Consider the following 16,699-nt stretch of genomic DNA (forward strand, 5'->3'; position numbering starts at 1 on the left):
CCCTTACATACTTCCATACACATACACACACACGCGCACGCACACACACACACACACACACACACACACACACAAAGATTTAATTATTTTATTCCTTTGTAATTTGTAAGGTAGCAATTGAATTAAAAGCCACAGTATGAACAAGGATATTTCATTTATTGATTGATTTTTTTTTTGCTTTTCTGATGATGATTATTGATAAAACCAATTTCTTTTTTTAAGTTAATTTCATTTTTAAAGATTTTTATTTTCAAAATTCATTCATATACACTCAGCATTCACACATGTAAAATGCTGTGTTCCAATTTTTTGTCCCCTATCCATCCCTCAAATACCTCTCTATATGAAAAATAATCGAATCTACATTAAACATGTGCCATTCTTCTATACATATGACCACAATTATCATGCTGCCAAAAACAAATCAGATTAACAATGGAAGAAAATTGAGAAAGAAAATAAAATGTAAGCAAACACCCCAATACATGAAAATACAATGCTCTTATCCATGCTAAAACCACATAATACTCTGTTTAGTTGCTAATGGCTCTCTTCATCACAAGACTATTTGAATTAGTCTGAATCACCTCCCTGTTGAATTGTCCATCAGAATCAATCATCAGATAAACTTGTTGTTGCTGTGTGAAATGGTTCTGCTTACTTCACTTAGTATAAGTTCATATAAATCTCTTCATGCCTTTCTGAAATCATGCTGCTGATGGTTTCTTATTGAATAATAATACTCCCTAACATTTATATACCATAACTTATTCAGCCATCCTAAGATTCTGCAGCATGTACTCAGTTTCCAATTTCTTGCCACCATAAAAAGTTCTACTATAAATATTTTTTCCCTACTTTATGCTCACATTGGCATACAGTCCCAGTAGGATCCAAGAGATCCAGTAGACCCTGAATTAAAAGCTATGTAGAATATGTACAGTTTGATAGTCCTGGGGCATAGTTTTGGATTGTTCTCCAGAATGGCTAGAGTTCACAAATCCATCAGAATATATTACTGTCCCTGTTTTCCCCACTTTCCCTGCCACATTCATCATCATCTTTCCTGCCATTTTAGCTAGTCTGAGAGGTATATAGTGGTACAACTGACTTGTCTTAATTAGGATTTCTTTGATCAAAAATGATTTAGTGCACATTTTCATATAGTTAGAAATGTTTTTAATTTCTTCTTCTGAAAATTGTATGTTCATATCTTTAAACATTTGTTAATTGCAGAATGGCTTGAAATTTGAGTCAATTTTCTCTGGGTTTCTCAAATGAGGCCTTAATTAGAACTCATGAATGTAAAACTTTTTCCCAGGTTGAGAAGGCACACATGTCATTCTAAGCTTCCCTACTACCCTCACTACTAATTACCAAATTCAACCTCAGAAATAATGCTTGACTTGTGAAATCCAGGAATATTGGGAGTACAGCAGATGACCAGCCAAAGATAATCTAGAAGATCACCAGAAAAAGTCTGTTCTGATCAGAGGCAACAGGCCAAAGCAGGCAGGAAGGCAGAACCAGATGCTAGCACACCGAACAGAACAGGGAGTGGGGTGGTCTCCAAGGGTGGAAAATTTGCAGGGAGGACTCTATGATAGGTCAGATGCTCTGCTTTAGTTGCAAAGCAGTAGATCAGCAGACAAGTTAAAGCCAAAGGTAGAGTGTACTCCAAAAAATGTCAGAATCTAACAGGATCTGACTATACCCAGCCAACACTGGAAGTGACTCAGCACATACCACAGCACAGCCTTGCAGCTCCATTCTTCAGTGTGGGGCTTTTGCCTGGGGCAGTCACACTTCTGATTACCAGAGGGGATCTGCCCAGGACAGAGTACAGAAAAGGCATATAAGTAAGTTAAAGTAAAATTTGATAAAGGGGAAAAAGAAAACAACTTCCTGAAATATGAACTGGAAGAGGTAAAGAACTACTAGGGAGTGTAGGGAAACAGAATTTTGGAATTGGAAATGTAGGATTTGTGAATTGGAAAAAGAAAATAACTCAGAAAAACAACAACAACAACAACAACAAAAACCCAATACCGAAATGCAAAAAAAAAAAAAAAAATCCCATAGAGCAAAGAAACTTATTTAAAAACTCAATTGGACATGTACGAAAAGAAGTATAAAAATAAAAATAAAAATAAAAAAATAAAAAAGCAAAATGAAGGAAATAACTCATTAACAATCAACTGAATTGGGGGCAGATAAGTAACACAGTGGATAGAGCACCAGCTCTGAATTCAAGAGGATCCCAGTTCAAATCTGATATCAGACACTTAATACTTCCTAGCTGTGTGACCCTGGGCAAGTTGCTTAACCACATCCTCAGAAAAAAAAAAAAAAATCAATTGAACAACTAGAAATAAATGATTCATTGAGACATCAAGAATCAGTCAAACAAAACAAAAAGAATTTAAAAAATAGCAAAAATGTTAGATATCTACTTGGAAAAACAAGACCTGGAAAATAGATCTAGAATATATAATCATGAGGATTATTGGACTTCCTGATAGTTATGCAGAAAAAAAGATCCTAGATACTATTTTACAGGAAATCATCAAAAAGAACTGCCCAGAGCTAATAGAATTAGAAGGTAAAATAGGCATTGAAAGAATTCACCTAAAACCTTCTGAAAAAGACCCTAAAATAAAAACCCCAAGAAATGTTCTAGCTAAGTTTCAGAACTATCAGACTAAGGAAAAAGTCTTACAAGCAGCCAGCAAAAATAAATTAATAAATAAATCGCAAGGAGGCACAATAAGGATAACTCAGGATCTGGCTGCTTCCACATTAAAGGACTGAAGAGCCTGGAATATGATACTCCAAAAGACAAAATAATTTGGAATGCAGTCAAGAATCCACTTCCCAGCTAAGCTGAGTATTTTCTTTTAGGGAAGAAGATGGACATTTAATGAAATTGTTTTTAATGAAAAGTGCTAAACAAAAAATTTGACCTCCAACCATAGCATTCAAGAGAAGCAGAAAAAAAAAAAAATAATAACTCTTAAGAACTGTATTTCTGTTATGGACCTACATAAAGAGTACATGTATGATTTTATTTTACTGATATAAAAAGGAATGTAAACATGGAAAGGGGATAGTATCAGAAAAAAAGGGAAAAGGGGAGCTAAAAAGAGGGAAACTACATCCCACAAATAGACAAATGAAACCTCTCATATCTGAGGGAATTTAGGGAGGAGGAGGAACATTGTTCGAATCTTGCTCTCCTCAGATTTGCCTGAAAGAGAAAATGATTCACATATTTGGTTTACAGAGACACTTCTCTCATCTCATTAAAAAGTGGGAGAGGAAAAGGAAAAGGGATAAGGGAAGGGTACAAGAAAAGGGAAGGGATTCAAAGGGGGAGGAGGAATTCTAAAGAGAGTTCTGTGAGCCTTGCATGAGATAAGTGGTTCCAGTAAGTTTAATACTGGGGAAAGGGGGAAAGGGAATAAGAAAAAGAAAAGCATAATCTGGGGGAAATAAGATGGAAGGAAATTCAGAATTAGTCATTTTAAATGTAAATATGAATGTGATGAATTCTCTCATAAAGTGGAAGGGAATAGCAGACTGGATCAAAAGTAAGAACCCTACAATATGTTGTTTATAAGAAACACATTTAAAGCAGGGAGATACAAACAGAGTAAAGGTAAAAAGCTGACAGAGAATATATTATGTTTCAGGTGAAGTGAAAAAAGCAGGGCTAGCCATCCTTATCTCAGATCAAGCAAAAATTGATGTAATTAAAAGAGATAAGGAAGGAAACTATATCTTGCTAAAGGGTAGCATAGACAATGAAGCAATATCAATACTAAACATATATGCACCAAGTGGTATAGCATCTAACTTCCTAAAGGAGAAGTTAAGAGAGTTGAAAGAAGAAATAGCAAAACTATAATGGTTGGAGAACTCAAGCTTGCACTCTCAGAGCTAGATAAATCACACCACAAAACAAATGGACATACCCTTTTATGCAGCAATGTTACTACTGGGCTCGTATCCCAAAAAAATCCTAAAGAGGAAAGGGACTTATATAGGCAAGGACTTTGTAGCAGCCCTCTTTGTAGTGGCTAGAAACTGGAAACTTAATGCTGCTTGCTCATCAATTGGAGAATGGCTGAATATATTGTGCTATGTGAATGTTGTGGAATATTATTGTTCTTTAAGGCATGGCTAACAGGATGATTTCAAAAAGGTCTGGAAAGACTTATATGAATTGATCCCGAGGGAAAAGAGCAAGACCAGATCATTATATACTTCACCAATAACACCATAGGATGATCAATTCTGATGGATTAAATGAGATTAATCATATCAGTTCCATTTGTTCAATAATGAATAGAACCAGCTGCACCCAGTGAAAGAAAGTGGACAATTTTTGTCCAGATACTAAACATGTCCTTGCTATAGATTTCCAATCATTAGGGCTTAAAACTTCAAAAGTCAAATTCTCTAATTCCACTGAGGTAACACCTTGATTCAAGTATACTTCTCCAAAGTGGCAGCCTTCTGCTAGTAGTTTTGTTTTCCCAGCAGTTTTTGGCAACAGTGAGTTCTTGTCACCCAATCTGGGATCTTTGGGTTGTCACATACTAAATTGCTATGGCTATTGGCTATTTTCTCTTGTGAACCTAACCCAACCTCTGAAGAACAGCAGGAAGTTTATAATCAAGCTCTGATATAGCTACCCTCCATGACTATTAAGTATATATCCCGCCAAGGAAAAATCTAGAGCTAAAAGAGATGACTGAGAATACAAAGTTGAGTTAAAGGTAGAATAAGAAATCGTATAACAAACCATTAAAAAATAGTTAATAGAATTACAAGGTGAGTTACAGGGTAAGATAGAGAAAAGAGAGAAAGCTAGGTTATAACAGCTAGAAAAGAACAAGTTCAATGCTGAGAGTGAGAAGGGAAAAAAAAAAAAGAAGAAGAAGAAGAAAGCTGAAGAAGAAGTCTTGTGGAGATCAGCTAGAGAAATTCTCCTTAGCTTTCTTCTACTTTAACATGTGAATTAATGCCTTAGGGAATCTATTGAGTATGAGGCCTTTGAGAAGAGCTTTAGTTCTTTTCATGTGCAAAACTTGGTTTGGACTTTAATTTGGCCTAATGTGGATCATTCTTATTTGGGGTTTTTTCCAATTCCTTACACTTCTCCCTCAACTCCACCTTTGTCTGCTTGGGGGGGAAGAGGAGCTGGAGTAGGAGAGACAATGATATCATCAGCACTGCCCATTAATCAATTCCAAACACCTACCTTGTTCACTTCACTTCAAAAGGCAGGAATAGGCTTTATGGCCTAAGACAAAAGAGACTCCTGGCTTCCTGAAGACAGCAATTGCTATAGTGTTCACCTGTCCAGGGGATAATTCAGTAGTCCCAGCTGCATACAACTCTATTCTCCTGAATTATAATCCCTTTCTTCCATCTAGTTACTTCTTGGCTGATTGATCATGGAATCCTTTTCTCCCATCAGATTGCTTTTTGGCTGATTGATCATGTTGGAGTACTGAACTTCTAAAGACTCTCTGGGTGTAACATTAGCTGCCATCATGCTCCAAATGGTTTTTGCCTTGAGCCCTGGGGCTGGGCTCCTCATACTGTTTCCCTGAATCAGTCTACATTCTGATGCCAAATAGAAGGCTCTGTTGCATTTTGGACATCGGGTTTTGGGTCTTGTTCTCCCACCCTGTATTCTCTGCCAACATTGAGCTTTCACATGCTCTACTTTGCCACATGAAAAGCATTGACAAGTCTCTCTGGAAGTCCCTTGCCTAAAAGGATCCTATCTTCCTATGTTCAGATCTTGAGAATTGTGCATCATAGCCCATGTATAAAAGGTATTTGTGTGTACTGTGCCACACTGACTTTTGATCTCATCTAAAGGAGCATCATTGTCTAATGCTAGGATTTATCAGGACCATCCCCACTTCTTCTTTCTCCTCACACTTCCTTGTCTGGCTGTTCTCTTTAAATCATAATCTGCTCAGAATTCTGATCCTTTCTGCAGCCCTGTCTCTTCCTCTGGGCAGGAACAGGTAGAGCTACTCCAAGCCTTACCCTTCTACCCTGGAGAGGTTTGCTCCTCTGAATGGGCAGCACAACTGCTCTGTAAGCAGAAGCTGAGTCAAATGCAGAAATGACCATAGACCTAACTCACAGTGAACTGTCCATATGCTTCCCAACTGCAGAGGACCTGACATGATTGCAATAAGGAGCTTTGTGTATTGCTGATTAACTCTGGGGTTAACAGGGAAAGAATTGCCCTTGCCATAAGTCCTTGCATTGTTCTAGCTTTATTTTGGTTTTTGTTTGATTTACTTCACATAGGATTGGTCAAAATTAAGACCTTCTAGAGGAAGGTAATTCAAAGATTTGAATAGTTAGAAGAGAGAAAGTGTGGAATGTTGTGCCAAAGTTCTCTTTTAATGTCCTGACCCAGTTTCCCTAATTGTCCTATTCAGTTACTTTGCCTTAGGTTATAACCATTCCCTTTTAATGTTAGGATAAAGGTCTTATATCTTAGACCTTAGGCTATCCTTATTCCCTCTTCAAGTTTGTTGGGATAAAGGTCTTTATCCATTAGATGTCATTAGAATATCAGGAGCCTCTCCAGTACTTCCCATTATGTCATCTTAGGTGCCTCCCCCCATTAGTTCAGCCCCATCCAGGTACCTCCCTCATTATGAAATTGTTCTTATTACCCTATAAAGAATCTTGTGTATCTGATACCGGTGCTGGATTCTTTGAGATGATAGTCTCATTCAGCCCAGGGAACATCCATGGATCCATTGGTTCCAGGAAATCTCCCCATTTAATAAATTCTAAATTGAATACTCTCTAATCTCTATTTTGCTCAGATTCTTGGGCATCACAATCAGTCAAGCTGATTTTTGGCCTGCTTTGTAAGGCCCTGCATTTCTGATGAAAATTGACCTGATTTCTTTAGGACTTCACCTAGAACCCCATGTTTGGGCATGAAAATCTAATGTTTAGACTGGCTTTCTGTCATAGTCTTAGGCTGATCCAATCTCCTCAGTAGTCTGATAGATTGCCAGTTTCAACTAGTCTCTATCTGAGGCAGACTTTGTCCCCAGTTGCAGTACCCCATTACAATTACATCATTATAATATAACAAGTATAAGCCAATCTAGAGTGATTATTTCATTTTATCAAACTAATGTAATTATATCACTATATCATTCTAGATATATATGAACTAGAAAACCATTATTTCATCAATTCCACCGAGTAAACATCTTGTTTCAAGATGTTTCAAGTTTACTTTTCCAGAGTTCCAGCCTTCTACAACTAATTCCAGTTTTCCCACAATTTTAGCTTTAATTACTTCCCTTTGTAATTGTATCATAGGGTGGGACAAAGCTTCTTGGGTGGTGCTTATGGTGTCACTGCCCTTCCCCCCCCCAAGTCCCTCCACCCAAAAAGGTAAAATTGAGGGGGGAGGGTTCTTATCAAAATGAGTTCTTATCACCAAATCTGGGATCTTTGGATTTGTCAAACACTAAATTGCTATGGATATTGTCTATTTTTCTCCTGTGAACCTATTTCTTAAATAGTTCCAAATAATTTTGATGACTACTGTTTTATAATATAGTTTTAGTCTGGCACTACTAGACCAGTCATAGTTGTCATATGTAAATTCTTTATAAAAATAAAATTCATGAAACCATCGATAAAGTGAGAAAAAATAATGATACATTTCTTTCTGAAATTTCCAATTTTAGAGGCAGAACAATCCTTTAATTCAAGTTTGCAAGATTTTAACACATATGTTCAAATACTTTACAAATACAAATTCTCCAAGATTAAAAATAATAATAATACTAACATTTGTGTCACACATTTACATGTGTTAGGCTCTTTTTAATTATTATCTTATTTGATAATTCCATAACAGTTGAAAGTGTGTATTTTTCTTATCTTCATATTACAGATAAGAATTTTTAAAAGTTACTAAGTGAGTTGCCCATAGTCACACATATATTAAGTTATTATATTAGGTCGCTTTGATTTAAGGCCTAGTGCAACCTTTGGGCTGCATTTGCTAAATGATTTATGGCAAAAAAAAAACCCAATAAAACAAAAAAAAAACAATTAAAAAAAAAAACAAATTTAAATACAGGACATTTTTGTAAAGCTTATATTCCTTTCCATATTGGGAAAAAAAAAAAAAAAAAAAAAAAAGAAGGAAAAGGAGAAGGAAGCCAAGTACGAGGAGAAGGGAAAAAAGAGAAAAACTGAAGAGAGGGAGAAGGAGAAGAAAAAAGGAAGTGGAGGACAGGACATGGAAGAGGAGGAGGAGCAGATGAAAAACAGGAAAAGGAAAGGTAACAGAAATATAAACCGGGGCGGGGGGGAGATCCAAGGGAGAGGAAAAGAGAGAGAAAAGGAAAGGGTTGAAAGGGAGGAAGAAGAAAGAGAGGGAGGATAGCAACAAGGAGAGGTAGAAGGGCAGATAAGGAAAAGAAGAGGAAGGAAAGGGAGGAAGAGAACAAGAAAGGAAGAAAGAAGAGAGAGAAGAAACAGGGGAGAAGAGAGGAGTAAAAGAATTGAGGAGATTGAGGAGAATGGGAGATAAGATAAGAAGGGGAAGAAGGAGAGAAAGGGAAGAGGACTAAGGTGGGAAGAGTGAGCCAAAAGAAGGGGAGCATTTGGGGGAGGATAGAAAAAGAGAAGAGAGAAAGAAGAGCACAAGGAGAGGGAGGGGGTGGAGGAAAAAAAGCATAAGGGGAATGAAAGGGAAGAGGGAGAAGTAGCAGGGGGAGGGTGAGGAAGGAGAGATGGAAGGGAAGAGGTGAAGGAGAGGAGAAAAAGGAGAAGGAGAAGTAATAATAATTTGGGAATAATTGATGCTAGCAATATTTGCTTGATCGTATTGTCAAAATTTTCTCTTCAAATATATGTGTCAAGATGGAAATGTGGACAGGTTCTGTGATGATAGCCCTGGCCTGGGGGGAGAGAAAAGAAACAAACAAACTTTAATGAACATCTGAATAAACTGATTCTGAAAGCTAAAAGGGTTTGAGGTGCTTTATCTATGATAAAATGCTAGTGTTGCTGGCAGAATATGAATCTAGCTCTTCCTGATCCCAAATGAGAAGATTCCAAGTATAAATATTTTCATTTTCTTGACAAATTTACATGCAAATACTTTTAGCATAGTTGAGAATCATTCCTATGTTCATTTTACATTAGAGAATGAATATATGTACATATATGCATTTATCATTTTATAAAGTGCTTTCAAGAAAATTCTTAAATACCATAGGATCTCATTATCAAAGAAAGTGAAACAAAAGGGGGCTAGAGAGACTAGCTCATTCTAAAAAAAAATATTTTTTACATGAAGAAACTAGGCTCAACGTTTCATAAAATTTTCCACACTTATACAGCTAGTAAGAATAAGAGGTTTCATTGTAAACCAGGTATGATTTACTCAAATTCATGCAATCTATATATTAAATTACTTTGTGTACACACATGCATAAACACACATGCAAATATAAAAATAAATAAAGGTGAACATGATTGTTTTGGTAATAATATTGGAACAAACTGATGGATAAAAGATACACAGATTAAAGATTTAGTTTATTGATATAAATGTTGAGATATTTTCTGATTTTTTGGATAATTCTTGATATATACATGAAATGCATACATTATAGAATCACATGTACATATATTTTAAATGCAGTAAATTCTTAAAATAATTACAAAATCATAAACTATCATAGCTCTCAGAATGTGATAATTTTTACAATATATACAATTTTTGAAGAAACAGAACTAGTGACATCAAGTAAAGTATCTATGATCTTCCATTAGCAAGAGACAAATCTGGGAATAAAATATAGTAGTGTATTTCCTATGATGGAGTTCATGAAAAAATAACATTGGATCTCAGGAGCAAATAAATATTTATTAATAATCTAATATACACCAATGCATAAGCACTAGGGATAGAATGCAAACCAAAAATGTAGGAATTTCAGGCTGAATGGGAACACAAAAGAAAAGGTGCAAGGGGGAAGGCACCATGTAAGGGGAGTGAAGATAAAATTTTCATGGTGGAAGAAATCTAAAATTAATGCAATAAAAGAAATCAAGGAAGTCCAAATTGGGGGCAGTTTGATAGGAATGGAGGACATATGTGAAGGGAGTGAGTGTGTCCAGCTGATCTTCATTAAATGGAAGTTGAGGAATCCACAATGGCTTCTTCAATAAGAAAAGCCAAGATTTTGAAGCCATGCAAATTCTAAAGAGAATTCAAACTTTTCCCAGAGGCAGGGCTTAAGTGTTCTCATCTATCTCATCCAACACTAACCATTGAAGCCATAATTCATATGATCATTAATTCATACATTAACTCCTGTTCCTATACCAAATTAAAATGATGTCCCTCTTCTGAAGTAGCTTTCAAGTTGTTTTCCTGGAGGAGAAAGATCTCATATGTCATCTCATTCAACTTATTTCTGAAAACAAAAACAGATAAACAACTACCAGACCCTCATTTCTAGAATTTCCTTAGGAGGTGGTCATCCATGATGGACTTGGAAAACTTCTTGGATGCCAAACCCATTACCTCAACATAACTTCAGACCTCCAGGGTTATCTCCTTTTGTATGGATCTACACTATAGCACTGGGTAGATGTAGTTCTAGAAGAGAAAGAGAGATTGGACACTCCTCAAAACTCACTTAAAAGCAGCTCACTTGTATGACTTCCAGGATATTCATTGATTATGAAGGACAAACAACCAAAACCAAATACAAAGAACAACATTTATCCCTATTGATGTGAGCACATTGTTCTGTCAATGCAATTTCTCTTGTTTCTCTCATCTATTTTGGTGTTGAAGTCTTCTTAGACAATCTGTTGATAGAAAGGAAATCATTTAGGGTACATGGAAGATCTAAATCAAGAATTGTTAACCTTTTGCTTTTCAGTGACACCTTTATCAGTCTGTTGAAGTCTATGGAAATCTTCTCTGAGCAATTATCTAAATCTATAAAATTCCAAAAAAAAAAAAAAAAAAAAAAAAAAAAAAAGAAAAAGAAAAACAGAAAAAAAGAAATTAAATTGAAACATAAGGTTTACATTCTAATTCCTCTGGGCACTGTTACAAATACATGATCTAAGCCTTTCAGTGCCAGAGTCTGATGGCCTCCAGGTTACAAGGACAAAAGTTGCAAAGTGTTAACTTTCAAGAAATAATCTATCCTTTGAGTCAGCAAGTGATAACATCATAACAAACACAATTGACTCAAGCAGCCTGAGTTCACACTTCACACTTCACACCTCAACATCTCTTCATTTGTTTGAGGCCTAAGCTTTTGTAGTCTTGCAGAATGAGATCAGGAAGGTGTCAACTCAAAGCACTATTTATACAGCCTCTCTGCAAGTGCAGCTTCATTCTGCTTACAGCTGAAGCTGTGGCTTTAGCTCTCCACTACTTCCCTGAGTCTCCTTTTAGCTGCTGCTTTCCCCAACCTTGTCCCTCCAGTCAGGAAGGTCTCAACAAAAGGTACCTATTTATTCAGCCTGGTTACAGGGGCAGCTCCATTCTGCTTGCCCAGCTGAGGCTGTAGCTTTAGCTGCCCACTGGTTACCACAGCCTCCTTTTTTCCTGCTGCTTTCCCCAAGCTTGGCATTCCAGGTGCTCTCACTACTATCATGCCCTCTTCTCCCCTGAAAGTGGCTGTGGTGTGCTCTAGTAACCAGAACCGAAGCATGGAGGTTCACCATATCCTCAAAAAAAGAGGATTCCGAGTCAGATCTTTTGGAGCTGGAAATTATATAAAACTTCCAGGACCCACAGCAGACCAGCCTAATGTCTATGATTACAAAACGACCTATAATCAGATGTACAATGATCTTGTTAAGAAGGACCAAGAGCTCTATACAAAGAATGGGATTTTGAACATGTTGAGCAGAAATAAGAGAATCAAACCCCGGCCAGAGAGGTTCCAGAATTGCAGGGATGAGTTTGATCTCATCTTTACCTGTGAAGAGAGAGTCTATGACAAGGTACTAGAACATTTAACTTTCAGAGATCAGAAGAGTCTGAGGCCAGTTCATATCATTAATGTGGAAATTGAGGACAATGAAGAAGAAGCCACTCTAGGGGCTTTTCTCATCTGTAAGCTCTGTCAGTATATACAGCAGATGGAAGATTTGGAAACTGAGATAGATAAACTATTACTGAAATTAGAGGACACAAGTGATAGGACTTTGCTCCATACACTCTGTTTTTACTGATGCCCAAACTGGCTTTTTCTTCAGAGTTGAAAGAAGTCTAGGTCTATTCTAGAAACCAGGATACTTTGCAGCCAATCCATGGGATTTATGTGGACAATCAGGACAAAGGGTTCAAAGCCACTGGAGGAGCCTGTCAGTGTATACACTAGTCAGAAGATGTGAAAACCAAGCCTCATGAAACCTTACCAGAATTGGAGGAGGAAAGTAGGAAGATTGTTCTCCACACAATCTGATTTTACTGAAGCTCAAATGCTTTCCTTCTTACTTGAAAGTATCACGTGTGTCAAATTTTTTGATGATTCTCTCCTCTTCCAGAAAAACAGTTTCCAACATTCCTTTCCTTAATACTTTTTATTCCCTTCATGTTGTTTGTTTTTATCATCTTACTTTTCTCTGCTATTGATTGTAATGTTTTTTTTTCTTTTAATAAATATTTATTTTCTATTTTATAAACTTATTCCTTTCCATAGTTGTGTCTTTTCTTAAAAAAAAAAAAAAAAAAAAAAAAAGTAATTTCCTGGAGTATAGAAAGATTTATGAAATAATTACTCTGTGTAAACTTGGAATCTGAACAAAAAGAAAAAAAAAATCTCCCCAGGCTGCCCTCTGCTATAACAACATTTGGATCAAATAGTACTTTTGTCTGAAGCTGGATCCTTTCTAAGGAGGGATGAATTTGGAAGTAGATGAGACAGAAGGGATATATTCAGGGAAAAAAAAAAAAAAAGATCTAAATATATATTATTAACATTTAAATGTAAATGTTTCTTGACTGAATTATTTCCATACCAATGTTTTTGCTCCTCTTACATACTTATATATACATTCACACATACACACAAAGATTTAATTATTTTATTCCTTTGTAATTTGTAAGGTAGCAATTGAATTAAAAGCCACATTATGAACAACAAGGATATTTCACTTATTGATTGATTTTTGCCTTTCTGATTATGATTGCTGATTAGATCAATTTCTTTTTTTTAATTAATTTCATTTTTAAAGATTTTTATTTTCAAAATGCATTCATATGTACTCTTCAGCATTCAAACATGTAAAATGCTGTGTTCCAAATTTTTTCCCCCTTCTATCTCTCAAATCCCTCTCTCTATGATATACAATGGAATCTACATTAAACATGTGCCATTCTTCTCTACATATGTCCACAATTATCATGCTGCCAAAGACAAATCAGATTAACAATGGAAGAAAATTGAGAAAGAAAATAAAATGTAAGCAAGCACCCCAACACATGTAAATACAATGCTGTTATCTACACTATGGCCACATAATACTCTCTTTAGTTGCTAATGGCTCTCACCAGACTGTTTGAACTGGTCTGAATCACCTTCCTGTTGAATTGTCCATCAGAATCAATCATCAGATAATCTTGTTGTTGCTGTGTGAAATGGTTCTGCTTACTTCACTTAGTATAAGTTCATGTAAATCTCTTCATGCCTCTCTGAAATCATGCTGCTGATGGTTTCTTATTGAATAATAATACTCCCTAACATTTATATACCATAACTTATTCAGCCATCCTAAGATTCTGCAGCATGTACTCAGTTTCCAATTTCTTGCCACCATAAAAAGTTCTACTATAAATATTTTTTCCCTACTTTATGCTCACATTGGCATATAGTCCCTGTAGGATCCAAAAGATCCAGTAGACCCTGAATTAAAAGCTATGTAGAATATATACAGTTTGATAGTCCTGGGGCATAGTTTTGGATTGTTCTCCAGAATGGCTAGAGTTCACAAATCCATCAGAATATATTACTGTCCCTGTTTTCCCACTTTCCCTGCCACATTCATCATCATCTTTCCTGCCATTTTAGCTAGTCTGAGACGTATATAGTGGTACAACTGACTTGTCTTAATTAGGATTTCTTTGATCAAAAATGATTTAGTGCACATTTTCATATAATTAGAAATGTTTTTAAATTCTTCTTCTGAAAATTGTATGTTCATATCTGAACATTTGTTAATTGAAGTATGGCTTGAAATTTGAGTCAATTTTCTCTGGGTTTGTCAAATGAGGCCTTAATTAGAACTCATGAATGTAAAAACTTTTCCCCGTTTGAGAAGGCACACATGTCATTCTAAGCTTCCCTACTACCCTCACTACTAATTACCAAATTCAGCCTCAGAAATAGTGCTTGACTTGTGAAATCCAGGAATATTGGGAGTACTACAGATTATCAGCCAAAGATAATCTAGAAGATTACTAGAAAAAGTCTGTCCTGATCAGTGGGAGCAGGCCAGAGCAGTCAGGAAGGCAGAACCATATGCTAGCACAATGAGCAGAACAAGGAGTGGGTGGTCTCCAAGGGTGGAAAATTTTCAGGGAGGGCTGTACCATAAATTGGATTCTCTGCTTTAGTTACAAAGCAGTAGATCAGCAGACAAGTTAAAGCCAAAGTTAGAGTGTTCTCCAAAAAAATGTCAGAATCTAACAGTATCTGACTATACCCAGCCAACACTGGAAGTGACTTAGCACATACCACAGAACTACCTTGCAGCTCCATTCTTCCTGGGGCAGTCACATTTCTGATTACCAGGGGGACTCTGCCCGGACGGAATACAGAAAAGGCGTATAAGTAACTTAAAGTAAAATTTAATAAAGTGAAAAAAGGAAACAACTTCATGAAATGTGAACTGGAAGAGGTAAAAACATACTGGGGAGTGCAGGGAAAAAAGAATTTTGGAATTGGAAAAGTAGCATTTGTGAATTGGAAAAAGAAAATAACTCAGTAAAACCAAACCAAAACAAAATAGTGAAATGGAAAAAAAAAAAAAAAAAAAAAAAAGTCCCATAGAGCAAAGCAACTCATTTAAAAATTCAATTGGACATACACAAAAAGAAATTAAAAAAAAAAAAAAAAAAAAAACTCTAAAAAATATTTTGGCTAAATTTCAGAACTATCAGACTAAGGAAAAACATTATAAGCAGCCAAAAAAAAAAAAAGAAAAAATTTCGAGGAGGCACAATAAGGATAACTCAGGATCTGGCTGCTTCCACATTAAAGGATTGAAGATCCTGGAATCTGATATTCCAAATACAAAAGAATTTGGAATGAAGTCAAGAATCAACTACCCAGCTAAGCTGAACATTTTCTTCTAGGGAAGAAGATGGACATTTAATGAAACATTGGAATTTTATTTGTTTCTAATGAAAAGACCAGAGCTAAAGAAAAAATTTGACCTCTAACCATAGCATTCAAGAGAAGCAAAAAAAAAAAAAAAAAAAAAAAAAAAAAACAGGAAAGAAAAAGAACTCTTAAGAGCTGTATTTCTGTTATAGACCTACATAAAGAGTGCATGTATAATTTGATTTTACTGATGTAATATAAAAAGGAATACAGAAATTCAAAGGGGATAGTATCAGAAAAAAGGGAAAAGGGGATCTAAAAAGAGGGAAACTACATCCCACAAAGAGACAAAGGAAACCTCTCATATCTGAGGGAATTTAGGGAGGGTGAGGAACATTTTGTGAATCTTACTCTCATCAGATTTTCCTCAAAGAGAAAATAATTCACATATTTGGTTTACATAGAAACTTCTCTCATCTCATTAAAAAGTAGGAGAGGAAAAGGGAAAAGGAAAAGAGTAATAATTGAAAGGTATAACAAAGGGGAAGGGATTAAAAGGGAATAGGAGGAATTCCAAAGAGGGAGGGCTGTGTGAGACATGTGGTGCTCATAAGTTTAATACTGGGGAAAGGGGTAAAGGGAGTAAGAAAAAGAAAAGCATAATGTGGAAAAAATAAGATAGCAGGAGATAAAGAATTAGTCATTTTAAATGTAAATATGAATGTGATGAACTCTCCCATAAAGTGGAGGTGAATAGCAGACTGGATCAATATGTTGTTTATAGGAAACACATTTAAAGCAGGGAGATACATACAGAGTAAAGGTAAAAGGCTGACAAAGACTCTATTATGCTTCACGTGAAGACAAAAAAGCAGGGCTAGCCATCCTTATCTCAGATCAAGCAAAAATTGATGTAATTAAAAGAGATAAGGAAGGAAACTATATCTTGCTAAAGGGTAGCATAGACAATGAAGCCATATCAATACTAAACATATATGCACCAAGTGGTATAACAATTAACTTCTTAAAGGAGAAGTTAAGAGAATTGCAAGAAGAAATAGATAGCAAAACTATAATGGTTGGAGATTTCAACCTTGTACTCTCAGAACTAGATAAATCAAACCACAAAACAAATGGGCATACCGTTTTATGCAGCAATGTTACTACTGAGCTCATATCCCAAAAAAATCTTAAAGAGGAAAGGGACTTGTATGTGCAAGGACGTTTGTGGCAGCCCTCTTTGCAGTGGCTAGAAACTGGAAACTGAGTGCTGCTTGACTAGCAATTGGAGAATGGCTGAATAAATTGTGGTATAT

At 35.9% G+C, this 16,699-nt stretch overlaps 1 pseudogene; it reads left to right on the forward strand.

Moving 5' to 3' along the window:
• Positions 1-11,706: 11,706 nt before the first annotated feature.
• Positions 11,707-12,291, forward strand: LOC141553117 (RNA polymerase II subunit A C-terminal domain phosphatase SSU72 pseudogene; annotated as a pseudogene).
• Positions 12,292-16,699: the final 4,408 nt, after the last annotated feature.

Source organism: Sminthopsis crassicaudata, chromosome 2, assembly GCF_048593235.1.
Source record: "Sminthopsis crassicaudata isolate SCR6 chromosome 2, ASM4859323v1, whole genome shotgun sequence".
In the NCBI taxonomy this organism is placed as follows: Eukaryota; Metazoa; Chordata; class Mammalia; order Dasyuromorphia; family Dasyuridae; genus Sminthopsis; species Sminthopsis crassicaudata.